General features: G+C 42.0%; 1 long non-coding RNA gene across 1 annotated transcript; it reads left to right on the forward strand.

Annotated features, from left to right (window-relative positions):
* The first annotated feature begins 1,050 nt into the window (after nt 1-1,050).
* LOC140215248 (uncharacterized) lies at nt 1,051-8,010 on the forward strand. The gene is made up of 3 exons (XR_011892194.1): nt 1,051-1,310; nt 2,455-2,591; nt 7,697-8,010. It is a non-coding gene; the product is annotated as an uncharacterized lncRNA (long non-coding RNA).
* Nucleotides 8,011-23,971: the final 15,961 nt, after the last annotated feature.

Below are 23,971 nucleotides of genomic sequence, written 5' to 3' on the forward strand. Positions count from 1 at the left end.
TCTTCCTCATCTACACGCAGTCCATGTCGTTATTAATGTTATGAGACTTGATCCGACGACTATAAGCGACAGCGCTGCGGCGACACGAACTGCTGAGGTCGGCGGCGCCAAGTGAATGGTGCAAGCAAAGTACTGCAGGTGGCGGGGCCAGGTGCGCTGGTGAAGTTCCGTTCGTTTTGAGCCGTTATCGCTCTTTAGCCCTTCTCATCCGCGTCGAACCATTATCAACCGTTCTCCGGCGGCGGCTGCTTGTGGCCCGGCCGCGCGAACCGTATCTTGAAAGCGAACAGCATTGTGGACAGAGTGTGCCCACTGCTGAAAACTTCGCGCGCTGTGTTCTCACCGTTTACTTCGCTTTGAAAACAGACGCGCGTACACCTATCTTGAAAGTGATCTGCGAAAAGCGCATAGTGCGGCATGAGCTGAAAGCTTCGTGAGCGCAGTGTTCTCGCCGCTTCGGTCGCGTTGAAGCGAGAGCTAGCACGAAGGTGAATTCACTCGCTGCTGCGGGTTCTATTTTGAAAGATATCGTGCGGTACGGAATGACGGACGGATGGTTTTTCTTGTTGGGTAAGTATAGAATGCTTACGTTATAAAAAAAAAATCGCAGGGTTCGCGAATTTCGCGATAACAACCAACACCAACCTACTCCCCCGCCCGCCCGCTGAGCGATGCCGTCTTGATCGCCCCCTCCCAACCCCGGGAAAAGGGACACTACCTCTCTATCTCAGTTGAAGAAACGATGATGAAACGCTAACAACGACAAGAACGACATTTTCTAACGAGTTGTCTTATGGCCTCCGAGATTTGCGCGCGAACCTGGGAGGCCATAATTGGCCGCTTAATAGCATAAAAAGACAAAAAGATAATGCCAAAGGACACAGTTAAAAATTCAAACAACGTACTGATCTTAGCTATACTGTTTGGGGAAAAGAAATAAAAAAATAGACAGCCGTTACACACGCCACTAAAGCCACCACCGCCGGCATAACGCGGAACCAACAGTTGGCAACATTGCTTCGTCCGCTTCGTCTCCGCTACGAGAGCCGCCATCCTTTCGCGCCGGCCGTTTTGTCATAGTTCTGTTTTTCTGCAAGTCCGTGCACGCAGCTCATCGGTAGATGCACGGGTGCACGGCGTCGCATTGCGACCTGCGGCATTTTCTCGTGTTCGCGCAATCGGTGTGAAACATGTCGCATGTGAAATATTTGATAGAAGTGCCTCACGTCCAAGTCAAGCCGCCGTACGAGTGTATGGCTGTGTGCCCCGTTCTCGGAAGCGTCGACGGGTTTCCGGCATGCGGATTTCAGGTACGTGCAAATGCGTTTCGCCCTCCTATTGAGCTCCGGAGCGAAGCGTGCAATATTTCATGTGAAAGATGCAGTGACCGTCATCATGGTGTGAATTTCGAGCGGCAAACGAGAACTGTGGCACTTAGCGCATACCGCGGCTGCTAAGTCAGCGTGGAAATTGTTTTACGTTATCGTAATATGTTGCTGTCAGTCTAATCTGCCGCTTGTGGACAGCTAGCCCATTGACTTTTGCTTGTGGCAGCGATAGGTATATAAATGGAAGCGGTAATAATTTTCCAGAGCAGACAGTTGTTTCGCTCGATGTTTTGTCGTGTTCCATGGCGTTATGAAAGCTAGAAAACTAACTGGCTTGATCGTGCTTAGTTCCAACTCCAAAGGGCGTAACGTTGGCGCTGTATATGTTTGTTTTCCGTGCCGCGAGTACCACTTTCTTGCTTTTGTTGCATGAGAGTGGTAGCTGCTGCATGCCGTCTGGGCAGAATACAATAAAAGCTTATTTCCTCACTTTCATACGTATGCAATGTGACGTAACAAAATTTCCAGCGTTTTATTCGGAGCGTAAATATCCAGTATAGTTTAGGAAGAAACTCAAATTCTGTCTTAGCTTAGTAGGCGTGAAACAAGTGAAACTCTCATTCCTTTTTGAATTGTTCGCCCAAACCGCACCGCCCGCAGATGCGTCATCGGGTAATTGACAGTAGCTTCGCTACGTGAGTTGTTTTATGCGCCAATATTGCCCGGTTAAGTATCCTGTTAATTTATGCCGACGCTCGTTCATCTTGATTTTAAGCGATTACTATCCCCGAGTACCGGACGATGCCAAACTTGTTGCGAGGTGTAGCAAACGCGGGAAATTCAAACTAGCGTGGCTGCAAGTTCCTGTTTTTACGTTTCTTGCATTCAAAGCCAACAGACACAGTATCACTGATTTATTTCCATTTCTGCTGTACTTGATCAATCTAATGTGACAACTGCATTTGCTCTTTAATGTTCTCCATTTACTGTGTATTCAGCTTGGCTGCCAGAAAATGCTTGAATTTTTTGCAGTATCCAAGTGACGAAATATTTCACTGACGGCCGTGTGTGAAACACGCAAGATGACAAAACTGATAGCAAAATGATGAGATGTTTTTTTTTATAGCGTTTGGACTCTACTTTTGGTGAGGATGTCGATCGACCTTGGGCCTGGTGACAGCACACCCGACATGGCCAAAATGCAGCCTATCAGTTTAGTGCCTCCGAATGGACCATCAGCATCGGAAAATGAAGCAGAGCCAGGTAGGGGCAATTTTTATTTTGGAACAGAATACTGACAGCTGCCTCTTTTTTTAAGAACTAAATAACTTATTTACAAACCAATCCTTTCTCTTTGTGCAGCCTACATAGAATTGTTTTTTGCTTGTTATACAGATCTTCAGAAAGCAGTTCTTCTGAACCCTGTTTGCATGCACAAATGAATAAAGAGGAGTGCACTTTCTGAAGAAATTGATGCATTGAAATGTGCGTTCGACACACAATGAGATGCAAAATAACCAACAACTTTAAAGCGGTAAAAAAAAAACAAGTTTGAAACATGTTCTAACATCATAGCCCGCCTTGGCATACGGATCTAAATATAACAGCAACAGAGGTGCATGCAGAGAAGTGTTTGTAAATGTTTGCAAGATATGTACATTGTCTAAGAAATTGTTTTTATTTACTCGGAGCTTCTTGGTGCCATGGCAGTGCAGTAAAAGCTCAAAATGATGCCCCTGCTCCTAATAAAGCAATTTTAGATTTTAAAATTAAATTATGGGCTTTTCCATTCCAAAGTCACAACCTGAAGTTTTGGGAACCTGGCCTTCTTTAATGTACACCTGAATCTAAGTGCGTAAGCGTTATTGCATTTTACCCCCATTGGAGGGCAGTTGCCATTGCCTAGATTGAAGCTGGGACCAGCATGACTGAGCAGCATGGCATCATAGTAAGTGGGCTATAACACCAGGTCAAAATGAGAAATACTGCTTAGAGCTACCAACTTCTTGGCTCACAAGCACTTTGTACTAAGTTAAAGGAGTATGGAGTACTGACAGCGACCGTTTATGTACCAATTTCTTTTTAGGCTGACTCCATTATTAAGGTGCGAAGCTTCAATTAGTCAAAACCAGCTTAAATTACAGAACCAGCTCAAAACACGCACCATGTATAGCTGGATTTGGAAATGAAAATGGAGTCAATTCATGTCGCCGAAAATGGAGGTGGCAGTCACACTATTTCATGCATTTTGCCTAAAACATAGTCAATTATAATTAATCAATTTCTAAAATATTCTTTTTGAAAAGTTTTTTTCAAGCATGAAAGGAGGAGCCAAATGGTGTTCAGGTGCACGAGTGGCTAGTTGCACAGCACTTCTTGCATGTATTCACTGGCTTCTTTCAAGCTTGAAAAAAAAATTGTTGCACCTATTGAGCAGTAGAAAGCTGGATTGGGAATTTTTCAGGATGCTCTACAATTTTCACACTGACACTTTTGCTTTGAATATAATATTTGAGCAGTTAAATAATCGTTAATAACTAATTAACTAATTAGGAAAAATGCAAGAATTGGTTTCACTTCCTCAAAACGATGGCAAACGACATTACCTTGGTGCTGTCCAGCTACATGGCACTTGTACATATTTAAAGCTTGCACGTGTCACACAGACCACCTAGTAATTACAAGGCATATATAGAAGTGGCTAAGTTGTGTGAGCCAGCCATGTGTAGCGAATCATGAGAAACAGCCATGTTTCTTTGACTTAAGGGCATGATAAGATTTACATGCTCGACACCTTGTATCAGTGTGTTCTAGGCCTGTTCGTAGTTTAGCTGCTACATAAACAATATTTCTCCACGTGTAAGCTCATATGCATCTTTCATGTACATTGCCTCGTGTGTCCAAAATAAACCATCCTCGCGCTTCCTTCATTAAGACTTCATCTGTTGCTGTGCTAAATTTTTAACATGCAACTGCACAAATTTTCATCTAGTTCTCATATTTCCTCGTTGTTTGGTGGCTTTATTTCTGAACAAGTTGTTTTCGTTAAACCCTGTTGCACACAGCATTTCTGCCTAGAGTGGGAATTTTTTTTTTTCAGATTGACATTAATACACCTTGCCTGGGCAATGTAAGGCATTCTACATAACACGGCCCTGCAATAATGTTTTATATTGCATTCCAGCATCATGCAAAAGCTGTTTACTTACCAGATTAGAATATGTATAAGTGTTTGAAGTAACAGAACTGGAAGAAGCCAGCAGATAATGAGGCCAAGGAAAGCATAAAGGAACATGTTTTAAGTTGTTATATGAAGTATAGAAATGATAAATTCTGGGTAAATGAAAGTGGATTAAAAGATATCCACCTGTGGGTGGGGAACGAACCCATAACCTTCACATTACGCAAGTGATATACTAACCACTGTGGTACTACGGCCGCGTTCGAGCGTCTACAATCTGAGGGGCCATTGTGGATGGTTGAATGCTGCCTCGGTGGCACAGTGGTTAATGCATCGCATGCGTAATGCAAAGGCTGTAGGTTCGTTCTCCCCCCATGCCAGGTTGTCTTTTTACCATTTTCATTTCCCTTTATCATTTCTACATTTAAATAGAAAATTACAAATAAGTTTCCACGTGCCTTTCATGGCATCTTCCAGCTGTGATTCAGAAAAATTTTGACCCTCAGTATCCTTTCTTCTCGTTTGGAAGAACAGGAGCTTCATTTGAAAAATACTGAATTCACCTTGTTCAGCATCTCAATGTGGTCTCAAATCTTATCACAGCATGTGTATTACTAAGTGAAGCTTTTGTAAAGATGATGATATAGCATGGGACCTAATTAGTAGCCTTTGTGTACAGATATATGACTAGTCTAATAAATAGGAGGATTTTAAGAAGCACTTCTAACACGGTCTGATCATGTGTTTAAAGAAGCTAATCTAGCATGATTTCAGGCATAACTGTTGCCCCCGAAGAATATTTGAATCATCTGCATTGGCATTGTTTTTAGAGAGCACCAATACTGCTTTGATTGAAGTAGCCTCGTGGAACATGAAGCATCGCTTCTTGCTGAGTCAAGGAAATATCTGCATATCTGAGGTGCATGTGTCATATGCTCGAATGCTGTTTAAAGGCTGCTAATAAGAAAATTACTTCACTTGCCTTCCAGAGATTGCTTCAGTAGTCTATGCTACTCGATCATAAACAATTTACCAGAGTGAACATTCATCACAGTTGGCTTTGCAATGTTTATGCAAAATACCACAAATGCCTACTAGACATGTGGCTGCACTAAAACTTGGAATTAATGACCAGTAAGATTTATAGGACAGAAAAACTTAGTTTATTACTCCAAAACAAAATGCCAGGCACTTCAGTTATTTCTGCCATAAGAGTTTCTTACAGTAATTACTAGAGGGAACTCTGGCGCTGCAGTCGTACCACCATGGGAATGGTGGCAAGCACATGGATTTGTCTGATATTCGAGCTTGTGAATTCAAACGTTCTTGTGGCTTCGTATATTATACGCTATATAAATCTTATTGTCGATTTCAGCGCAGTCTATACTCTTCGAAGTGCAGAAGACGGCGCCAACACGCACAATTGCTATTAATTGCAACGATTGAGCTTGTCCAGGTCGCCAAATTGAAAGGCGCCAAGCGTCTCAAGGCACTGGTATGCCCGCGATAAATTCATCAGGGCGTTGCACTCGCTTGTCGTTACATGCCTCCGTGGCTTAATGATTTCAATATCAGACTTCTGTTCTAGAGTTCCTGTGTTTGAATCCTGTCATCGGACGATTTTAATGTTTATTTATTTATTACACAGTATTTGACAAAGTCACAAAGCCGTTTGAAGCCAAACAGATGAAGTTTAGGCAAATCCATGTACTTCCCATAATTTCCATGCTGGTGAAGCCGTTCTTGTTTGATCTTCTGTAGACACTAACATCAGAGTTCCCTCTAGTAATTATTGTATGAAACTCTGATTTCTGCACCTCGCTCGTGCAGAAGCGGCACCACACCCGTTGCGTAAATATGCACTACCTTTCGGCCAAGTGTGGGGAATGCTGTGAACTCGCCCTGTACAAAGCCTGCACTAAGTAAAACAAATCACAACGTGCAGTTGCTGCCACGTTGAACTGGTGTAATGAGTAGTGAAATGCAGCACCTCCTGAACTAGTTCAGAAAATGCAGGTTAATCAAGTGGAGATTATATAGTAACAGAAGTTGAGTGATTCTGCATTACATTCGCGAAATATACTTCATGATACTTTTCCATTTATTTCCTTAGTTATGAAGAATCCCTTTTGCATTGTTGGACGAAACTACAGAATGCCAACATATTTTCTAGCATTCACGGGTAGCAAACGTGTAAAAACTTGTTCTAGTTTCTGGATTTCCGCTTTAACCATTAACCCCCAAGTTAATTCCGGAAAAATGTACCAAATTTTCCAAATTTTTTACGTACTAAATTTTTGGGTGTGATTCTCATTCTAAAAATATATTACTTCATTGGTCTCTGGTTAGAAATAACACAAAAAATAAGAGCTTCTCTTGAGGGCAGCTTTCCCTCAATCCCGAGTAACTCATCTTTGACAATAACAGCAGCATAACATCGGGCAGAAAGAGTGTGACTCGTCATTGGCGATATTGGTACTTCCTCCAGTCACTAGTACAGCTTGGGATCAAGGGTTAAAGGTTGCGACTTCGTTGCTGCCCAATTTTAATTCTGCAGCTGTTAAACTTGGGTGTAGCGTGTGTATGCGTGTGCATGCATTAAAATGACTTCACGCTAGAGCAAAGCAACTGTAGCGCAGAGAGGTATTAGTCATCTTTATATATTTGCTTTGTAAAGATGCGCTAAGTTTATCTTTTGCAGTATAGACTTCGCGCTCTTTGGCCAAAGATGCCCTTGTGCTACTAAAACCTATCAATTAATTAGCTTTTTGCAGTAGCAGGTGCTTATTCCTTTTTCAGGATCGGTGTGTGAGTTTTAATTTGTTTTTCTTGAACTGTGCAATTCCTACTCACAGGACTGCATGTCATCTGAGGTGTTCCTTTTTCAGTCAAGAATGTTGAGGTTTTGTTTGTAAAACTCGATTTCTTGCCTCAAACGAGCTTGTACAAACTGACCAAGCTGATAATTCTACCTGCTCATATGTGAAATATGTTGCGGTTATGAATCCTCATAATGAATGACACATAGCATAAAAATTTTATCGATTAAAACAATTTAATGATATTTTTCATGTCTTTCGTGTTCGTGTTCACTTCTCTACTCTCGTGTCCTGTCTGCATGCTTCACCTCTTTTTTTGCATATTAAATATTATATAAACTTAACCATGCTTTTTTACCACAATGCAGGGGGAAAAGGTTCCGGTAACACCATGCATTCAGTATGGTGGCCCAGACGTGTATGCAAGCAACCTCCTTCACGTGGACCAAGAACTACTCTGCAGTGTCTCGCAGACTTCCATGCGAAGCCCTCAACATTCTCGTCTCAGTGGAATGGCTGCTCATCTATCTGCATGTCCATCACCAAGACGGCCAGTTGTAAAGCTCCTGTACCCGTTTAAGAAAGCTTAATGATTTTTTATTTAGTTTTCACGGTTGGTCGTAGAATCTTACCATTTTTGATGTTTCTAACATTTTTACCTGGCACAAAGGGGTGCAATAACTTTAAACCAGTGTAATGTATTTAAGTGATGCTCACTCTAATGTCTATCTGGTTTTGTTAGTGTTTAAGAAATTTCAATGTCTGATCAGGTAACAGCATTTGAATTTGTCATCGTGGCTCGTTTCAATGAGCTGCTAGGAAATAAGACGCAAAACTTATCACACGGCAGTTGTAGCATTTTTTTTTCGTGACTACAGTATACACGTTTCGAAAGATGGAAAGTGGGGAAAAAAGCCTCAAGAACATAATCATCCTAATATTGTCATGTCCTTACAACTCTGCAAGACTAATGCCTCATACATCTTGGGAGCACATTGGTCGCAATGCCTACAGGTATACTTGATAAGAGAATAGCTTGCACCCAGATTTGCCGCACAGTTGATGGCTGATGGCTTTTGTTTGTCGACTTCATGTTACTACTATGTATTGAATATTCATTTAGATGTAAAGGACACTACAGGCACTGAAGTACCAAATGGCACTTGCATTTCAGGGGACAAAGTGCCCAGCATACCTGTCACAAAACGTGTTCTAGGGGCTACCTTGCCTTTATAGGTAAATCGACACCAGATGCTCTGTGTATAGTGTAATCAGTGTACTTGTCTGGAGTGCTTGAAAGATGTGCTACGGGCTGTACTGGCACTGTCTGAAGATAATGCATGGTTCTAGAAAGCCTGCAGCTGAGCATCTGCCACCATACTGAAGGAACTGTACTAATTTATTGTGTTGATGTTGAAATTTAGGAGCTGCAATGAATAGTTGTAAATGTGGCAGCGTTGCCAAACTAAAGCACAAATTACACACCTTGACTCACACAATGCACTCTGAAAGTTTTGCTACGTGGTATTTGTGTTTGCAGCCTGACCTTATGGCACCTTTACGAGCAATGGCAGGTGATTGCAGCTGCTGAGGCTTTATCAACTGGAAAGTTGAAAAAAGAATGCTGTGCCACCAGTGTGGCTGCACATTCCAAGATGCAAGCTATCTTGAACCAGGTGTTCGGCAGACAGTACATGTGCAGCCAAAACATGGTGTTTGAGCCCTATAGGCAACTAGGGTTCACAACTGCCCACAAGTGTGCTGTCATAACAGAAAGTTGAGAACAAGCAGCATTTTTACCGGTGTTCGAAACATTAGTGCAAGTCATTCTTTCACCAAGGCTGGTAACCATGCATATGTAACGAGAACAGGGCATTTGTTACACACAAGGGGTCATGTGTCAAGTTTAATTAGATCAGTAATCTATGAGATGGATTTATAAAAAGTATACCTTTTGTTCCTCAGTGGTCTTTTGGAGAGATGACCATTTTCGGCAGTTTAGTTTTGACTTTTTATGTCTAGATTTGGTGTGCATATTTCAACTATAGCTAACAGTCAGTGCTCTGTCCTGCCCAGTTTTTATGTTGTCTTTGTGATATTTGCAATATTTTGCAGTTCAGCTGCAAAATATTTTCTATACTATTATATATTGTCTATGCAAGTATATGTCTTTACTATTACTAGTTTTCATGTTCAACTTTTGTGCAGTGCTCACTAGTTATTACTAGCCATGTTTTGTTCACATATGCTCTTGGATTGTTGCGCGAAGTGACACAGACACAGACTGCAAGCAGACAGGATGAGCGCTAACTTTCAGCTAAATATATATATATATATATATATATATATATATATATATATATATATATATATATATATATAGGCGATTGCAAAAAAACGCAGCATAACAACATGACAAGGTATGAAGACATCAGTTAAACATATCAGGAAGTAGGGAAGTCAAAAAAGGAAACAAAAAGACACTACTTCAGATTAACACACGTGTTGTGAAGATACTGAAATTCGCATTCTAAGACAAAGATGCATGGCTAACGCAAGTCTCTCCTAATCTTTTAATGTGGAATGCCTCGATTATTTCCCGTGTGGTTTGACATTTGTGTCTCGAAAGAATTTGTGTCTTCAAACAAAGGTATACAAACGCAATTGAAACAATGTGACGCTAGATGTGAAGCATTGGGATTGTAAAGTGAATGTGTTCTTTTAGTCTAATATTAATGCACCTGCCGCTCTGTACAATGTAAGTCTTCGCGCACTTGAGAGGAATCTGATAAAGTATACCAGTGTTACAAGGCACAAAAAGGGACACATGTCTAACGCCGCAATCATCTTTTCTGCTTAGCCACCCTGTTCAAGTTTCCTATTTATCATAGGCACATGATAGACAACTTGCGGGGCCAAGAAAACTTCATTCAAGTCATATCTATTGGCCACGTTCCATAAACCATGGGATAATCTATGTACATAGGGCACCACAGCAAACTTTTTTTTCTGTTTTTCTTGTTTCTTAGCCTGGCCTTTTACCCATTTTAATAGCTTTTCGCAGGTTAGTGATAATAAATGCACAGGATAACTAGCCTTCTCGAGCCTATCTATTTGTTGTGAAAAACTGTTTCATATCGTGTCGACATGACTAGCTTATTCAGCTCTTAAGTTTGCCATTACTAATCATGTCCACACAATATGAAACAAAGTTTTTCACAACAAATAGAGAGGCATTCCACATTAAAAGATTAGAGAGACTTGCGTTAGCCATGCATCTTTGTCTCTGTTAGGATGCGAATTTCAGTATCTTCACAACACGTGTGTTAAACTGAAGTAGTCTTTTTGATGTTTCCTTTTTTTACTTCCTTACTTCCTGATATGTTTAACTGATGTCTTCATACCTTGTCATGTTCTTATGCTGCGGTTTTGTGCAGTCACCTATACATATATATATATATATATATATATACATATATATATATATATATATATATATATATATATGTTCTTCGTTTCAATAAAATTTAGTTGTTTAGTTGAGAGTTAGCACTCATCCTGTCTGCTTCTAGTCTGTGTCCGTGTCACTTCGCGCTACAATCCAAGATCATGTTACTGTACCAACTCGCCAAACTTTCTATCCTTGTGTTAACATAGACACACTCAGACTTGTTCTTACTTATGTGACCGGTTATTTTTGTACTTTATAATAAGATGCAGTGCTTTTCGAAGGAAAACGTGATAGTTCGTAGTGAGGTTATTTAAAAAAACTGTTCTGCTTAAAATTTAATTGAGGAAGCCTGTGCCATTATTCGGTGCTTATGTCTTTGTATTGGTATGGTTTTACTCCTTCTCGTCCTTTTTAATTTTAAGATGTGCAAACATTATTATGTTACCATTTCCCTTTAATGAAATAATAAATACTTTTCTTCTGACATTTCGTCACAGATTTTACAATGATTTTGTTCAATTAGGTAACCTTAGACCAGCTGATTGTTATTCTGGTAGCTTAACTTACAATGCCTGTGGGATATTCAATGCAAGCACATGGTGAAAAATAAACTAAATTATTGGGTATAAGCAGGTCACTGGCACTAAGTGGAGCATACATATATTTCAGGAAATAGTGCATGCTTATATATTGAACAGCATGCACAGCTACACATGCTGTTTTGTTCGTAAATGCTGAAACATTATTCTAAGTGGAAGCGCTTTGTTGCACTTTGTTCTTTGGCTTTCAGTGCTACCTTTAAGTCACATATGTGAAAGTACTAGTAGAAGCATCCCGTGGAGATAAATGAAAACTTTGATGAATAGAGGTATAAAATATGTGCTTAAAACGGCAAGAAACTGCTTGACAGGCAAACGTATGCCAATCCATGCATTGCGTGCGCCCTATTGCATTCAATATGAGCTACAACAACGAGCTGTGGTGTCCTTCCCTCATGGTCGTGCTGGTGTTGCGAAAATTTTTGACCAAGAAAAGTGGAGGTTTTTAATTTTTCTAACCATGCCTAACCATGCTTTTGGCTGTGTGCTGTTTCCACGGAGTGATAAGTACCGGTGCGCCAAGGTGCGGGAGATCCTGTGTCCTTAGTGCAGCGCGCGTTGTTATTGCGCTCTGCATCCTGCTGGCAATGTACTATCACTACAGAGGAAGATTACAAAAAGCATAGGGTGTGTGCATTGCTGTGATCATGAAACTGAAATTTTATTGCCTGAAAGGGTCGCACGTTATGCTACCACATGACGGACCAGAAGCGCAATATGACGACTCCTCACAGATTCTGGCTCATACTGAACAAGGTAGTACCATAGCTAAGGCTAGGCAGCATTCACAGCAGCTAGTTTGCCCATTAACTACATGGCTGTAGTGAACGCTAAAATACTTGCCGGGATAACACCCTTTTGGAAGGGTATTGTCCATGCTACACCCATATTGAAAGGGTGGTGTCTGTGTTACACCCCATATAGAAAGGGTGTTGTTTGTTTTACACCCATAGGCAAGGTGACGTCATATTAACACCCCTTCTTTTGTGGGGTGTTAACTTGCACCCCTTTGCTTGGGGTGTAGCAATACACCCAAAAAGGGTGTCACCCATGGGACAAGTCATTTACACCCTTAAGGGTGTTAAAATTTTTAGAGTGTAGCTGAATTGGTAGAGCATCGCACGCGTAATTCGAAGACGTGGGATCGTTCCCCACCTGCGGCAAGTTGTTTTTTCCTCCACTTTCAATTCCATTAATTCATACTTTCTTTATTTCAAGTAGTATGTACAAGTAATTACCCTGTATTGTCCTTGGTGTCCTTGTTTGTTGGTTTCTTATGATATGATTAATAAAATCGGGCCCCTTGGTTAACGCTCTTTCTCCAATTGACACTCCAAGTGACACACTGAAGTGACCTAGAAGCGATATGTGCATGATGTTCCAATTGGTTAATGGCATTAAATATTTCCATAAGTAAAGTCATATCTTTCACCAATAGGCCACGAATTCCAACCACCTACTGCCTTGATAACAGCGCTGTAGAACTCACCACAACTTACAAGTACTTTGGTGTCAATCTACAGTCAAACTTATCGTGGAATAATCATATTAATCTTACACCTGCCTCCACTAACTGTACTAACCTCCACTAACCGTACGAAGGCCTACTCATTCCGCGTTGCAATGGGGAATATGCCCACGTGCAACTCTGCTGGAACTATAAAAACTATTGACCACATCCTATGTCTCTGTCTCCAGTACGACGCCGAGCATGAAGCTCTCTGAGCAGCAATGAACCGGCTGGACTCAAGACCATTTTCGGAAATGAAGGTCCTTGGACCGTGGCCGGAGGTGTCGATGGCAAAGAAAGCCACGAAAGCGTTATTGCAGTACCCCAAGTCGACAGGTCTTGGTGACCCTATGACTAAGCGCGTTCCCTCCAAGGAGCGCGAAATTGAACTCTCTCTATCTCCTCTTTCTTTATATTTTCATCCTTATACCTCTTCCACCAGTGCAGTGTATCAAACCGGACGTGCGACTCGTTAACCTCCCTGCTTTTCCTCTCTTCTATTTCTCTCTCTCTCTTCACTTCATGCTGATTTATTTCAATCACCACCACTTACCTTTCCACGTCGCGACCATTCATATAAAGTCAAACGCATTAACGGCCAGTCATCCCGTTATGCGTATTCGTTCTTACAGCACACAAGAACTGAATGGAACGCGTTACCATCAGACATTGCTACGGAACTCGACTTGAATAAGTTTCAAGCTCTCATTCGCTCACGACTTGCCACCTAATGTTATTATTATTATTATTCTACTTTACAGTGTTTTTAAGTTTTTTTTTTCTCTTGTGATGTCTGTTGCTGTTTGCTTTTCACTCCAGTTGCCTTATGTTCTCCCAATATGTACTAATGTTTTCTCTGCACTATTTGTAACTCATCTCGCATATTACCTTTGTTGTCACTGTATAATTATTTTGGGCCTTCTTTTCTTTTTAGTATGATGTATAAAATCGGTTGGAGTTGGAGGAGTATGGAGTTGGAGGAGTATGGGAGAGGCCTTTGCCCTGCAGTGAGCGTAACCAGGCTGTTGATGATGATTATGATAAAATTGGTGACCATCTTTTCGTCGATGGCGTCAAAAGGACGTCATGGATTTAATTGAGGAGGAGGAGGAGGAGGAGGAGGAGGAGTGGGCTAACTACGGGTGAATCTAGCCTTGCAGGGGCATGCCGGCAATCTCTCCACCCGAGCGTCTCCCTTAACGCGTGGTGACAAACACTCATAGGGATTGGCAATTCATCGCAGCTTATAAAAGCAGAACGCTACCACTCGGCTGAGCTAATTCCGTGCCCAATGTGGCTATGAATTTCATACGATTGGTGGCATTTAGAATTGCGTGCTAAACTTCACCACTCGTTGAAAACGCCACTATCTTATTTTGGAGTACGTCAGCCGTTTCCGTGAGAGTTTCCAAAAGTTGCGTGGCTAAGTATTCGATTACTTTAGGAAGCCGGTGTAATCCTTCTTCAATGACAAACGCTAAACTATAGAGGTGGTAGAGCTGATAAAAAAAAGTCAAGGTGGCTTCGCGAACTGTCTGTCATTTCGGCATTCCTTCGAGCATATAAGACTGCAGCTCGCTACAATACTGTCCTATCCGACATTATAAAACTGCAAATTCTCCGGTCTTGCTTTATTGCTTAATATTGGTCTTTCATGTCTACTTAATTTACGACTTCGATTGAGACTGACTGAGATGATAGCAACTCATGACCGAAGGGCCGTTGTTGCCACAACTAATGGCAGGCCTTGAAGGCGTGTGACAGGCCGGGAGGCGAAAGGAAGATCGACCACACCAGTTAGTATGCAAGTAGCAGCAAAGTATAGCAATGGGGCGAGTGAACATTAAGAGGAAGCTTTAGCTAGGGCCCAACTCCGGCGCGGCCTATTCAAATACATGTAAAACGTAAAAACGTTTTTCTGAGATAACCCCTGGACCGATTTTGATGAAACTGGTTGCATTTGAGAGAAAAATTTAAATTCTAGTGACTGTTGGAAGCGGAATTTTGATTCCAGGCCTGAATTTTGTTAAGATTTTCAAATATCCGAAAGTTTGAAAAAGAGAGAATCACGAAGTTTACAAATTAATAGCTCTGAATCAAGAACAGATATCGCGGTTCTGTAAATGGCATCCACTAGACCACTGAAAGCGGACAAATTTGATTTGCCGATTTACATGTTACGTGAATTGATTACGTTGTTTACAAGGGTTCTGCAGAAGCTGTATTTCCATATTACTAATTTTTTTTAGATTCATGTGCAACATATCAATTTTGTCCGCTTTAGATGTAATATTCGATGCAATTCACATAATTATGATATCACTTTTCATTGCTGAGTTACAGAGTTGTACACTTGATAGTTTCGTTTTCTGAAAGTTTTCGATTTTTGCCACTTTTTAATAAGAAATTGCCGACATAAATAAAAAATTCGAAACCAGCTGTCACTAGATTTTAAGTTTTTCTTTTAAATTCAACACACCTCGCCAAATTTGGTGCATTGGTTACCGAGAAAAACGAATTCTCCTTTTACATGTATTTAGATAGGAGCACTCGAGCTAAAGCTTCCTCTTAAGGACAGGGAATTGTGACGCGGGAGAGGTGGATGTTGCGCAGGAAACTGCATGCACAGGAGCTTTTTCCGGTGACCTTTACGCACGGAAGAAGACCAGGACAAACGAACAAGATATACACAGATAAAACATGCGTGCCAGATCAGTTGCACCTTGAAACATGAGGCAAGCCATTAACATGCGTATTCCACGTTTTCATAGTGCTTCAGGCGAACAAAGATAGCAGCCTTATTCGCAACACTCCACTTAAGAGGTTCGTAGGCGGCTCTTCTCGACTGAAGGATTGTATCACGCTGCTTTGAAGCTGAATTATTGGTGCTTGCGAAGCATTTTGCGCTGGTATGTGCGCAAAAGAGGAAAGCAACATTTCCTGACCGCAAAATTTTTTGGTGCAATTGGGACATCCTGTTCTTGATGCATTTACGCGATGTTTTCCCTGAAGGTAGGATCGTTAACGCTGTATACTATCGCGCAGCTAAATAATGCAAGGGCGCCCGGGAAACTGCCTTATTGTTGCACGAACGAAGAGTTCGGAAAAGCCGTTTTGCAGTACGCAGAGTACAAGGGATCAGGGACGTCGGGCTATCTTGGTGTCTTTGTATGCAAAAGCTAGGCCCTGATACTCTATGCTTGTCCTTCGTTCAAGGCTGCAGAGAGGAACAGAGAGAGAGAGAGAGTCTTCAAAAACAAACATGCGAAGTTTATAAACACGTCACGTATGCAAGCAATAATATACAATATCAGCCGTCAATTTCGATGCAACTCTTTCATCGAGGACGACTGCCTGCCGCTCCGCAGCTCTTGTTATCGCACATGCCAGCACAATTAAGGCCTGCGCCGGAGGGTTGCACCCGTTCGTTCTATCCCCCCAAACACATGCTCACGCGCGGACATGATTTATAGCCTCCGGTCAACTGGCATGCAGAAAGGTTAACCACCAGAAATGGTTGTAGCTAGTTACCTTGCCCGGGAGGAAGGGAAAATGGGTTATAAACAGAAAAAGAAATGAATCTAGATGAGCGTGGAAGGGCTACGCGCAAGCGAGTGGTGGCACTTAACACCATCAGAGTTTATCTCTTTTTATTGGACATCCGAGAAGTGCGTTCGCAGCTCTCCAGTCCTACGTTCATCATAACCTTCGCACTATTAAGTGTTTGCGAATTGCGTACTCAGTTGTGCGTACTGTAGTGTACTCTCCTCAAATAACGTGAGCAGGCGCAAGAAGGGCACGATAATCTACCGTCACAGCCTTAGGGGTCACAGTTGGCGATCTCAGACGTTCCAGTAAGGAATAAACTGTGACGCTGAGTCACAGACAACACAGTATGATTTGTCCCCACCATGGTGGGCCAGGCAGAATAGACGCGAGTAAGGGGCGGTGGATTATTGATATAAGTGCCCGAAACAGTCTATCGCTACAAGATCTTCATATGTTCGTGTATTGTGGAGCCGCTGCATTATTTCTTCAAAGCGGAACCAAAACTCAACAACTATCAGTGTGAGAGCTAGTGAGGGGGGCTAAGCGGCAGTCGTTAATTTAGCATACTATGACTTTGGTTGAGTTCATGGTGGCTAATCTGGCGAACTTTCCCAGACTTTTGTTCATTGTACACGTATAACACTGCCGTTCATACTTTATTTTGTGACGCTGAAGTGCCCACGCAAAGGGCCGTCTCTTGTATTCCAATTTCGCGGAATGGTTGGTATCCTTACATAACAAGACTGAAAAAAGTTCTTTATTGTACCTTCAATTATTACCAATTGATTCCATGATCCGTTTCCTTATGAACTCATTCAATTTGCTGCGCGGAAGCAACACAAAGCAACGAGCTTCAACAAAAACGTGAAACACTGCTGGAACCGCCGACATGGAACCGTCATTTCACCGTTCGTGAAACAGTCAAGCATTTTTTATTCATTTTTATTTATATACATGATAGTGCAGACCTTTTTGGTCCAAGCAGGAAGGGCAAATTCAAAGAAGGAATACAATGAATTTTACAAACAGCAATGTATGTACATATATGTTCAGATGCATGCATGTTGGTATAAAACACTTACAAATTCATGTACAGATCTGGCACCTCCAAAAGGATCACAATGCGAGTGACAAAAAATTATCTATTAGAGGTTAAAAAATATCGTTTAGGGCATTTTTAATGTTTCCACACGCGAAACGCTCTTCATGGAGTGAATTACAGTCAGCTATTGTTTTCAGAAAAAATGTGAACTTGTGCGAATTTGTTTTTGCGAAATTAGGAGTTAAGCTATAGTTGTGTGGGTGTCGTGTTTTGCGGGTTAAAGCCGGCGTGACATATGATGTGGCCGGGATGCCGAGCTTTCCATGTAACAAGTAGTGCAAAAATTCCATCCTCGCTATTTTTCTTCTGGTACACAGAAGTTCTGTTTGATTAGTTTTCATGGGGAGAGATAGAGAGTCAGAATTCCTGTATTTGTTGTAGATGAATCGCACGGCGCGCCTTTGAACCTTCTCAATTTGTGCAATGTCTTTTTTTCGTGCGAGGGTCCCACAGCACGGCGGCGTACTCAAGTTTTGGCGTAACAATAGATTAGTAAGCTAATTTCTTCACACTGACAGATGCTTCCCTTAAGTTCTGCCTTAAAAGCCCGAGTTTTTTCATAGCAGATGAGGTTATAAAGCAAGTTTGATCCCTCCAAGTAAGCTGGTTGTTAATGATTATGCCTAAATATTTGTGTTTTGTGACCTGAGTCACAGATGTAGCGTTGAGGGTGTAGTTAAACGTAAGAGGCCTCTTCTTCCTGGTGATGTTCATAAATACCGTTTTCTCAAAGTTCAGTGACATCCCCCGTTTGTCACATCAAGACAAATATCATTCAAAGCACTGTTCAGCAGGCTTTGGTCTAAAACAGAACGTATTTGCTTAAACAATATGCAATCATCGGCAAACTGTATAATTTTGACGTTTTCATCAATAAAGGAGGCCAAATCATTTATATAGACCAAAAACAATAGAGGTCCCAGCACACTCCCCTGCGGAACACCTGATGTGACCTCAAGTGGAGGCGAACAAAAACTGTCGATTCGCGCATATTGTGTTCTCTGCTTTAAATAAGCAGCAATTAATTTTACGAAAGGCACCGGTACTCCAATTATTTTAAGCTTCAGAAGTAGCTTATCGGGTGGAATATTGTCGAATATATATATGTATGCCTTACTGAAATAGAGATATAATACGTCAACTTCTCCGCAATTATCTAATATGGCACTAAGGGCATGAACATCTGTTGTTAATTATGCATAGGTTGAAAATCCCATTCTGAAACCATGCTGACATGGACTGAGCCCGGAATACCTTCCGATGAGGGATTTAGCCCTTAATTGGGGGCTTGAACTGTCTCTTCACATTCTACACATGAGTTTCCATGGCAGGTGGCACTCCTGTAGTTGACTGCTGTTGTTAAATGATGGCTGGCCTCTTCTTGCTTACTTATTGAGAGTCTCTACGAGATACTTTTCTTCAAGATAGTACTGTCGACAAGCACGGCCATACTGATTTCTTGTTACCGTGCTCCTGAATACCACATTTCATTTACGAACGAACATAATTCCTTCATGTCCGATCTAAGCTGCGGCCTTCCTCTTGCTAATCTCGTCCTATATGACGACTTGAACTTTCCGGATATTGACTGGGCAAACTGCGTCGCAACAGTCCACGCGTGCAAAGATTTCTTAAGAATAGTTCGTGTGTACATACTTAGCCAAGTAGTTACCAGATCTACTCGCAGTAGTAACATTCATGATTTAGTTCTTACTACCAATAATGAATTAGTTAATCCTTTACAGTATGTTAAATGTGTTAGCGACCACAACATTTTGTTTTTTAACATAGCTATCGAGATCCCTACCCACCAGCCATCTACTAAAAACATTCCAGATTGCAATAAAGCAAACTTCCTGAAATTAACAGTCAACTTGAATTCTTCTTTGTAGACTTCCATCAATTAGCCTCTTCCAGAACAGTTGAGCAAAACTGATTACTCTATAAACACAATATTTCTCCCTCTTATTGATACTTATGTTCCTCTTCTGCGTATTTGCGGGGATGCTGGCAGTCCCTGGTATTCGAAGCACCTTAAAAATGTCTGGGAAAAGAAAGCACGATCCGCAAAGATGGGGAAAATACTTTACGATACGGCGGGAATACACATGTTTGCTGAGGAAATATAAACACAAATATTTCCACCATGACTTGCTCAGCATTCTGCGTGATAACTCTCGTAAATTCTGAAACGTGTTATCACTTAAACGTACTTCATGTCATAGTATCGCATTGATCAATTCGGATGGGTCTCCTGTCCCAGGGGATCAGCGTCCCGTTGTCATTAACTGTTATTTTTGCTAGGTTTTTACTAATGATCTTGGATTGTAGCGCGAAGTGAACACGGACACAGAAAGCAGCAGACAGGACGAGCGCTAACTCTCCACTAAATTTTGTATTAAAACGAAGAACATATATATATATATATATATATATATATATATAGGTGATTGCAAAAACCACAGCATAAGAACATGACAAGGTAAAAAACATCAGTTAAAGATATCAGGAGGTATGGAAGTCAAAGAAGAAAACACAAAAAAAGATTGCTTCAGATTAGTACACGTATTGTGAAGGTACTGAAACTCGCAATCTAACAGAGACAACGATGCATGGCTAACGCAAGTGTCTGCTAATCTTTTGACGTGGAATGCCTCGATAATTTCCCGTGTTATTTGGCTTTTGTGTCTGGAAAGAATTTTTGCGTCTTCAAAGAAAGATTTACAACCAAAATTGAAACAATGTGACGCTAAATGTGATGCATTAGGGTTGTTTAGTGAATGTTTGTGTTCTTTTAGTCTAATATAATGCACCTGCCGCTCTGTCCAATGTAAGCTTTCCCGCACTTGAGTGGAATCTGATAAACTGTACCACACGGGAAATTATCGAGGCGTTCCACATCAAAAGATTAGGAGACACTTGCGTTAGCCATGCATCGTTGTCTCTTTTCGATTGCGAATTTCAGTACCTTCACAATACGTGTACTAATCTGAAGTAATCTTTTTTTTGTGTTTCCTTCTTTGACTTCCATAGCTCCTGATATGTTTAACTGATGTTTTTTACCTTGTCATGTTCTTATGCTGTGGTTTTTGCAATCACCTATATATATATATGTTCTTCGTTTTAATAAAAAATTTAGTTGAGAGTTAGCGCTCGTCCTGTCTGCTATTTTCTGTGTCCGTGTTCACTTCGCGCTACAATCCAAGATCATGTTACCGTACCAACTCGCCCAACTTTTTATCCTTTTGCTAATGAACCTACTACCAACATTTCTGCGTTCCGAGCTACTCATTATTCATAAATGCCGGCTGTTATTATAACTAATCAAGGAGTCTCCAATTTATTCTATAACTTTAAACGTTCCAGTGCGCCAGGCCCACACGACATAACGGCTAAAGCCTTAAAGGGTGCTAAATCGCAATCTAGTCACTTCTTGCAATTGATTTTTACTGACTTCGTTGCCTCTTTCACTATTCCGAATCACTGGAAAATTAGCCGTGTTCTACCTTCACACCAATCCGATAGCCGTTCCAATCCATGTAATTACAGCCCTGGTTTCTTAATCCGCATACTTTGTAAACTTCTAGAGCATATATTGTGCTCCAGCATTGCACCTCATTTAGACAAGCACTCATTTTCCTTTCCCAATGAACATGGATTTAGACGTGGCCACTCATGTGAAGCACAACTGTTCGAATGCATCACAAACTTTCACCTCCACTTTCAATTTCGTTTTCAAACCGATGTTATCTATCTTGACTTTGCAAAGGCATTCGATCGTGTCACCCATCGTCACCTAACGGCAAAACCTGCTTGCCCAAATCTTGACCCCCTTGTATTGTCGCGGATTGAGTGTTTTATCACAAACCGCTCACAACGCACTGTCATCGATAACCTCAAGTCGTCAAGTAGTCCAGTCTTGTAAGCTGCACCACAGGGCTCTCTGCTTAGACCTCTTCTGATTCTCATTTTTATCAATGACCTGCCTAACAGTCTTCTTTCGTCAGTCCTCTTATTCCCGGATGACTATGTCCTGTATCCTCCCAGAATGACCATGTAATACTCCAGGAAGACCTAAACAAAATGGTAAATTGGTGCTTTCTTTGGCTCATGTCCCTCAATGTTTGTAAATGTAAGTAAGTGTCTGTAACTCACAAGCGGCAAATCATTAACCACCAGTACTCACTTAATTATACAGCTCTCACTCAAGTTGACTCTTACAGTTATCTTGGCGTTACAATCAGTAATCAACTTACGTGGTCAGCACACATAACTAATCTTATAAACTACTGTTCTAAACAACTTGGTCGCCTCAAAAGATCGATTTTTCTGCCTCCTGTTCCGGTATGCAAGCTCACCGAAGAAACGTTCTTTCGGACGAAACTTCAGTATGCCTCAGTAATTTGGGATCGTCACCAGACTTACCTTATTAACTCGCTTGAAGCAGTGCAGAATCGCACCGCACGTTTTGTCACTTCAAACTATGACTGGCATACAAGTGGTATTAAATCATCCCTCAGCATCCCTAGTCTTCGTAGGAAGGCTTCACAACTTTTCTTTCCCAGGAACTGTATAGCTTCCCACACCTCAGGAACACTATTCTACTTCCACCCAACCGCACTTCTCATCGTCTGTTCAACAACCTGAGTCTACAACGCTTGCACTGTACCTCTAATGCCTTCAACAAATCTTGCTTAGAACGCTTTCCAGAATTGAATGTGTCCTTCTCACTTGAGGAATTGGACGCTGCTCTGGCCTCATGCAGGCGCTCATCGTCGCCAGGACCAGATGGCATCACCTACGCTGCTTTATGCCACCTAGGTGAAGATGGCCGAAGCAGACTGCTGGAATGTTATAACCAGTCATGGAATGATGGCGTCGTTCCTGAGCGGTGGAAGTCCAGCCGCTTGATACCACTCCTGAAGCCTGGAAAGTCGCCACTTGACCTGGCGTCCTACCGACCCATTGCGCTGTCCAGCTGTGTTGGGAAGGTCATGGAAAGAATGATTCTCACCCGCCTAGAATGGTATCTTGAGCGCCACAACGTATACCCCGATGCCATGGCTGGTTTTAGAAGAGGCCGTTCCTCTATTGACAACGTCATCGACCTAGTCTCATCTGTACAACAGGAAAAACACCACAAGCGTATATCGGTTGCACTATTCCTCGACGTGAAAAGCGCCTATGATAATGTAACGCATGAAGCCATCCTTGATGCCATGGAAAATAATGGAATAGGTGGACGCATGTTTCGGTGGATTCGGAGGTATCTATTCAAAAGATCCTTCTTTGTGCACAGTGCAGATGGCCGAACTGCTGACCATTACACTTACCGTGGCGTCCCTCAGGGTGGGGTTCTTAGCTCCACTTTGTTCAACCTTGCAATCCTTGGCCTTGCCGACGTTCTACCACATACAGTAAACCTTTCCATATATGCTGACGACATATGCATATGGGCCTCGGCAGTTACACGTCTCCAGGTGCGTGCACGGCTCCAAAAAGCCGTGACCCTAACATCATCGTACCTGCGTGCGCAAGGCCTCAGCATTTCGACCGAGAAGTGCGCCTTAGTCGCCTTTACCCACAAGCCCATGACCTGGTACCCCATTTCTATTGACCACCAACCAATTTCCTACGCAAAAACTCACCGATTCCTAGGCGTTATTATAGACAGAGACCTTTCATGGAGCCCCCACATCACATATATGAAGAAGAGGCTTACTTCTATATCCCATATACTAAGGTTTCTCGCCGGTAAAACATGGGGCACATCCGTGGCATCTATGCTTCAACTATACAGGACGCTCTTCCTAGGATACTTGCGATACAGCACACCAGTGCTGTCCAATGCTAACAAAACTAACATCCATGTCCTACAGAGCATTCAAGGCCAAGCCCTTCGAACATGTCTGGGGCTACCTCGAAATGCTTCAACCGTGGTAACAATTGCCACCGCGAGAGACCACCCAATAAGGACCTATATAGATATCGACGCGCTCCGGGTGCATGTTCGCCATATATCCAGAGTCCCTGACCACCATCTCGCTCGATTGCCTGAGAAAAGACCCAGGGCAGCGTTCTCCAGATCAATTGCGGCTAACCGGCACTCTTTGTCTTTGAGGCACTCACCCGAAACAAGAACGCCATCCCCTATGTGGTGCTTGAAGAAGCCTCCTGTGTACCTTGCTGTTCCAGGAATAGTGAAGAAAGCTAGCCTGACCACCGCGGCTCTCAAGCAGATCACATTGAAACTTCTGCATTGTTCATACTCTAACCGCATTCATGTTTACACGGATGGTTCCGTCTCGGAAAATTCTACGGGCGCCGTTGTTCTACCATCTCAATCGGTCGTCATCAAGTTTAAGACATCACATGTAACGACATCTACAGGCTCTGAACTGGCCGCTCTTCGCGCTGCTGTCGAATACATTG

Source organism: Dermacentor andersoni, chromosome 1 (assembly GCF_023375885.2).
Source record: "Dermacentor andersoni chromosome 1, qqDerAnde1_hic_scaffold, whole genome shotgun sequence".
In the NCBI taxonomy this organism is placed as follows: Eukaryota; Metazoa; Arthropoda; class Arachnida; order Ixodida; family Ixodidae; genus Dermacentor; species Dermacentor andersoni.